Source organism: Phascolarctos cinereus, unplaced genomic scaffold, assembly GCF_003287225.1.
Source record: "Phascolarctos cinereus isolate Bilbo 61053 unplaced genomic scaffold, phaCin_HiC Scaffold_726;HRSCAF=1367, whole genome shotgun sequence".
NCBI classification, from domain to species: Eukaryota; Metazoa; Chordata; class Mammalia; order Diprotodontia; family Phascolarctidae; genus Phascolarctos; species Phascolarctos cinereus.
This window is the reverse complement of record NW_027556098.1, coordinates 142,566,367-142,573,643: the sequence shown is the minus strand read 5'-3', so window position 1 is coordinate 142,573,643 and position 7,277 is coordinate 142,566,367. Positions and strand designations below refer to the sequence as shown.

Here is a 7,277-nt window from a genome sequence, read left to right as displayed (position 1 = left end):
AATTGTCAGTATGAGCATTTACACCTTGGAAATGGGCAAAAGCCGCAAATCAGGACTTGATTTATAATTTTGTTGATTATAATTCAAAGTGATGGAGAAAATGTCCATAGTACAGATTAAGCTTAAAGGTATCATGTGTTCATTTTTTTTCATAGAGCTTATTGATAAACATTCACCAGCATATCCCTGTGTATGGTGTTGCAGAAAGATCCCTGAATTTTGAATGGAAAGAAATGAAGGCCCATAATAGGGTGGAGATACATACATATTGATCAACCAACAGGTATTTATTAAGCATCCACTCTTTTCCTAGCCTTGGGCCAGAGGATAGTTGGGTATGCATCAGAAAGCTGTTGTTTCTTTTTAGACATCTTAACTGAAGGTTTCAATTTTATTGTAAACAAAATTTTGAAGCTTCAGGAAAGGCAACAGTTTTAGAATGGCAGATTATAGCGGGCCATTCTCAACACTGTTTTAAAAACGATAGCCAAACACAAAAATGTAGATATGGGAATGTCAGAAGATCTGACTCAGGTCAAATCAGACCCAGGCACTCACTGGCGTTCACAAACTCCAGGCCAATTTCTGAAGTCTTGTCTCAGCATTCAGATGAACAAGTTCATCACCAAACACCCCCAGACCTGTGCCAATGGACTTTTGTGATTCACCTCAAAGTTAAGCAAATCTTTCATTTAATTCCCTTAGAATTAAATGTTTCAAATATAAAAATTTTTATACCATTCTACTAAAGGCAAAATTATAAAAATGTATACATTCATTACATTTCAGACTTGGTGGCCAATACTTACAGCAATTTAAAGATATCAATATACAAATGCACTTCAGCCATCTAACTTAGAAAGAAGACAATACAGTTAATTGAATGGAATCTCTCAGAATTACATTAAGCAGCAAACTGAAGTGATTCAGTTTTCACTCTATTATACATGAAGTGAAAAAGTAAGTTCTCTAAGACATGTGGGAGTGGGTCATGCTTGCCCTTAGAGCAGAGGCTTTCTAGCACATAAATGTACCTCCTGCCTTGAGCCAGTTACCAGATGCAGTGGAAAGCAAAAAGTCTTCAGAAAGACAAAACGGACTTGTTAATAATTTCAACACTCTCCAATTTTACCTTCCTTGATCAGAAGTGGTAGTGCCAACCTAATGATATCCCCATGGGTAGGTTTGGCCACAAGTCCATTGTCACGAAGACACAGACACACTTTCCAAGCATAATAATCTTTAGTTTCTCTCATAATGTCAGAAGACAACTTCATCAGCTTATTTGTTGAGATGTTACTCATTATATCTGCATTTTTAGCAATGCCCTGCTATCCCAAAACCTCCAGGGCTGCCATTGCCACCCAGCAGGTCAGTGGATTTCCACCATAAGTTGACTCATGCTCCTCTGGTTAAATGGTGAGTATAATTTCATCATCATATAACATGGCTGATAATAGGGTATAAGCCACCAGAAAGGGCTGTTCCAAGGATGTTTATGTCAGGCCTGACATTTTCATGATCAACAACCAGCCACACCCCAGTTCTGGTTAATCCAATCTGTATTTTATCAGTAATAAATGGAATCTGGAACTCAGTGCAGGGATCTCTCATTTCAAGAAGGTAGCCTGGATCAGAGACAATGACTCTAGCTCCTCTCCACCCCCTTCCCCTGCCCTGAATGGGCCCGACATCTAAAGCCACCACGTTTGGATTCTGAGGGTATATATAGCAGAAAGTTGTGTTAGAATGCAAGCTCATTAGAATGCAACTTCTGTATTTTTTGTCCCTAGTGCCTAGCACAATAGCTGGTACAATGGCTGGTTGTTGATTGTTGATTGACAAAATATGGACTCTGCCCTTGAGGCATTACGATGTGGTTGAGAGTCAGGATTTATGCATGTGAAATAAATAGAAAAGAACATATCACCACATATGTCCATTGTTGGTAACCTTTCCTTACTATTTTTCTCTTTTGAGTAGAAGAGAGGAAACCTAGAGTAATGGATAGACAACTGGACTTAAAGCCAGGACAGCCTGAATTCAACCAACACATGCTGGTTATGTGAACATGAACCAGTCATATAACTACTCATGCCCCAGACAACTCTAAGATTCTGAATTGCATATCTGTATTGGAAAAGGGACATTCCTTATTGGGAGTGCTAATTGCCAATGAAATCATAGGCCTGTCCAAAACAATATAAGGAGAGGGTCTCAGATCAGCTCAGTCTCAGTCTCTGAGACAACCTTCATCATTCATCACTACCTGGCATTAGCTAATTCAATCAACCAGAAACTACCTCAAGCTGATTTTCTAATCTTGGGGACATACAGATCTATGTGACCTATTAAATAAAAACTTTGCTTTTCTGGGCAAGACAAATGGAAAATCCTGCTCTGGGCCAATAAACAAAGCCTCTGACATTGGGTAAGATCCACAAACATTTCAGAGAATGGAAGGAGACTGTAACTGTACTGATGAATTTAGTCAGACCTAGAAGTCCTGTGAGCATGTCACTCTAACTGAGGAGGCCCAGGACTTGGAATACCCTACAATGGAATGAAGAGAACTTAGGGGCTGGCATTGTATAGACAAAAGCAGCAAGGAAAAATGAATTCTTGCTGGTTTTAGTGGTGTCTGTTGCCAGGTGGGCGGAGCACAGGCTTTGCTCAGGAGCTCATTGGCATGCTGTACCTGTTGGCACAAAATCACCATTACTGAGTAGTTGGAGTGTTGACATCAATGAGCAGCATGGCATAGTATTAACAATAATAATTGATGTTTATATTTGGTGTTATGTTTTCAAAATTTTTTTAATCTACATGATCTCATTTGATCTTATAACAACCCTATTAGGTAAGTGTTGGAATTATTATTTTCTCCATTAGACAAAGGAGGAAACTGAGTGACTTACTCAGGGCAATCTTACAATTAACAAGTGTCTGAGGCAGGATTTGAAACCAATTCTTCCTGCCTGCGAGTCCACTAGCGAAAGGAACACTGGGTTTGGAACTGGAAGACCTGGGTTTCAGTTCTAGTTCTGATACTCATGACTTGTAGGTCCTATGGCTGAATATCATAGGATCATAGATTTAGAGCTGGAAGAGACCCTAAACGACATCTAGTTCAACATCCTCATTTCAAATTAAGGCCCATGGAGAAAAAGTGATTTGATCAAAGTCAGTGTCAGAGGCAGGATTTCAGCCTATGTTCTCTGGCTGTAAAGCTAGTTTTTTCCCCCTGTACTATGCTACACATCATTTCACCTCTCTGGGTCTCAGCTTCTTAATCTGTAAAAAGAAGAGGTTGGCATAGACAATCACTAAGATCCCTGCTGGTATTAAATCCTACAATCCCACAGTTGTGGTATGGCATACATAATAGGCAGTCAGTAAATACTCTTCATATCTTAGGGAACCAGTGTCTCCTACAAAGAAGTAAGCACTGATGTCCAAGCTGTCTCTTTGAAATAATGGCTTAGCTGATGGCCATGATGCATTCTTAACGGCTGTTCTATGATACAAAAAAGAGAATACAGTAATAGCAAAAGTACTAGCTATAGCCATCTAAGTGATTCATGTTCCAGCAAGGTTCCCAAACCCCAGGTTGAAGAGAAGCCGGCTGCTTATTTGTGATCATGATAACTAATCTGGCAATCTATAGACATCATTTCTGGAGGACAATATATCTGAGGCAAGTGATCAGAGCAGGAGAGAAATTGTTGATAAAGGGACATGAATCAGAGAAAAAAACAGGGTCTGCATTAGCCTTTGGGGAGCAGAGTTCTCCACAGATACACACACACACACACACACACACACACACACACATATACACACACACTTAGAACTAAAGGTCTTTAAATTCTCCTCACTTCTCTAGCGATTGCTTTATCACTAGTATCAAGACTTTCTGGTCACAAAGATGACCTGGCTAGCACTATTATTTCTCGCGCGTGGTAATGCATTTATGAAAACTAAAGAGAGTCAACTTATTGCCTGCCTACGTTTCCTCGAAAATTCCCAGAACCTTTCCAGTGACTCTCTGTGAATTGGGGGCGACCCCAGTCTTAGACTCAGAGAGGGCAGCTGGATTGATGACTGTGTAGTCTACAAAGGGTATTCAGGCACCTGCCACAACTTTCTCTAATTTAAGAGTCAGAGTGGCAACGTAACAAGTAGGCAGGTGTAGTGGTGAGGTGTGAGGCAACAGAGAAAGTTCTGAATTTGGAAGCAGAGGGCTGGCACTCATTTCCTCTGATACTACCTATTTGACCTGGACAAGTCACTTCATTTCTCTGGGTCTCAGTTTCCTCATCTGTAAAATAAGGGTGTTAAATCAGGGGATCTGAGTGGTTTTACCTTTCTTTGTATCCCCAGCACTTAGGACAGTTTCTGGTACATGTTGTTGTTGTTGTTCAGTTGTTTTAGCATGCCTGGCTCTTTGTGACCCCATTTGGGGTTTTCTTAGCACAGATACTAGAATGGTTTGCCCTTTCCTCCTCCAGCTCACTTAACAGGTGAGGAACTGAGGCAACAGGGTGACTTTCCCAGGGTCACATAGTAAGTGTCTGGGGCCAAATTTGAACTCACAAAGATGAGTCTTTCTCACTCTAGGCCCAACACTCTATCCGCTGTACCACCTCATTGCCCCCTCCTGGTACACATAGCTTAATAAATGCTTACAGACTCTGAGCTTCCTACAATTCTAATTCCTGTGATTCTAAGATCTATAGCATGGCTTCCAAGAAAAATAGTAACCTTGCAGTCAGAAAATATGAGTTCAGTTTTCAAGTCCAACACATTCTAATCATGTGACCTTTGTAACATACCTAAATCTTAACTTCCCTAGCTGAAAAATGGAGAATCTACCTTGTGGAATTATAAGGAAAGTGATTTATAGCTTACAAGGTACTTTACATGATTTTATTTGATCCTCACAGTATCATTTATTTATTTAAAAAAAACCATTTATTTTTAAAGTTTAAGGTCCAAATTCTCCCTTCTTAAACCCCTCCCACCCACTGAGAATATAAGCACTATGATACCCATTATACATGTGAAGTCATGCAAAGCATATTTTGACATTATCTATGTTGCGAAAAGAAAAGAAAAATAAAGTGAAAACCGATATGCTTCAATCTGTATTCAGAGTTCATCAGTTCTCTCTCTGGGAGTGGATAGTATTTTTCATTATGAGTCCCTTGGAATTATCTTGGATCATCGTATTGATCAGAGTATCTTAGTCTTTCCAGTTGATGATCATTATAATGTTACTGTTACTGTGTGCAATGTTCTCCTAGTTCTGCTCTTTTTACATCAGTTCATATAAAGCTTCCCAGGTTTTTCTGAAATGATCCTCCTCATCATTTCTCATAGCATGATAATATTTCATTACAATCATATACCACAACTTGTTTAATCATTCGCTAATTGGTGGGCATCTCCTCAATTTCCAATTCTTTGCCACCACAAAAAGAGATGCTGTTGTACATGTAGGTCCTTTTAATTTTTCTTTGTTCTCTTTGAGATACAGACCTAGTAGTGGTATTGGAAATAGTTCCACATTATTCTCTAGAATAGTTGGAAAAGTTCACAACTCCACCAATCTATTTTTCCACATCCCTTCCAACATTTGTCATTTTCTTTTTCTGTAACGTTAGTCAATTTGATAAATATCATTATTTATTAAAACAACAACAACCACCACCACCTAAACTACAATAGCCTTGAACTAAAAGGATAAAACAAATCATGGCTGTAATGTGTAGATCCTTTTCACTTCTGTTCTTACCTGTTCAGGGCTGTTCCTTGCTGTAGTGCTGACTCATTTCCCAGTTTTTCTGCCACCCCTGGCCATGGTGCTGACACAAGTCGTATTCCACAGCCGTTATCTTGTAAAGAGACAGGCTTACTGGTGAAGAAGCTTCACCTTGAGTTAGCAATGGATGTGACATTGAAGTAGCACAGTGAGGCTACACCGCAGAGATGGATTGCCGAGACTCTATTAAATGTGATTTAGGAAAACAGCAGGTATTCACGGAGCTTTGCATTGCCTTCAGTGCTGTTGGACCCTGGTTCTATTGGCTCCTCTTTGTGGGATTCACAGTGCGGTGTGTGGAATGGCAGGGAAGCTAATGGCAGGTAAAACTCTGAGAGGCTTGCAATAGCTTGGCTGTGGTGGTCAGGTTTTTCTCTCTCCTTCTCTCTTAGTGTTGCTATGGTGTGGTCCTGCTGGCTGCAGCTCAACATAGGATCATAGATTTAGAGCTGGAAGGTATCATAAAAGGCATTTATTCCAACTCCCCATAAAGGCAGCATGTCATAGTGGATAGAGTGCTAGAATTGGAATCAGGAAGACAGATTCAAATGATTCTTCAGATACTTCCTGAAGTGGGACCTTAGGCAAATCACTTAGCCTTTCTGGGCCTTGGTTTCCTTACTAATAAAATAAAAGGGTTGGGTTATATAGCCACTGGGTCCCTTCCAGTATTATGACCCTTGATTTTATAGATGATGTCTGGTTTGGGGAAGAGATAACTTAGGGACATTATAACTGTCTTCAAATGTTTGAAGGACTGTCATGTAGAAGAATGATTGGATTTATTCTCATTTGACCCAAATGATCAGAACTACTTAAAATGAAGAAAAACTTCTTAGCAATTGTGATATCCAAAAATGGAATAATCCACATTGGAAAATATTGACTTCAGTTATTAGAATTTTTCAAAGACTATATGACTTCTTGCTAGGGATGTTGTAGAGATGATTTAGGAAGGGACTAAAAGACTTTGAGATGCATTCCAGTTCTAAGATTCTATGATCAAGGCTGCCCCACTTGTCCTCCTTCTTCTTCATTTCTGAGGGAAAAAATCACAATGGCTTTGCTGCTGTTTTATTTCCTCTTGCTTAGTACATGGAATGCCAAGTCCTTTGTCCTGCTTTTATTCCCTTGTGTCTACACACTAAGTTTCTTGCAATCTGTTGACGGTACTCCCACACCACAGCTGTTTTTCTGAGCTCACAGCTGTCATTTGTTCTTATGAATCACATGTTTTTTTCTTTTTTTGCATCAGGACAGAAAACCAGAACCCCCTTGCCAATGTTCTTTGCTAATTTGGCTTGTATACTCTTCAGGTAAAGTAAGAAATCTCCCTTGGGGCCCTATGTCACCCCTGATGTTGTGTTTTGATGTAGTTAGTCTGGTGTGGGCTGGGAACAGACTGGTGATTCTGTCCAACAATGTTCCCTAAGTTAATGTTCTCTTTCATAAG

General features: G+C 39.7%; 1 pseudogene; it reads right to left on the bottom strand.

Annotated features, from left to right (window-relative positions):
* Positions 1–1,081: 1,081 nt before the first annotated feature.
* On the bottom strand, positions 1,082–6,255 carry LOC110192107 (ornithine aminotransferase, mitochondrial-like; annotated as a pseudogene).
* Between the last annotated feature and the right edge of the window lie 1,022 nt (positions 6,256–7,277).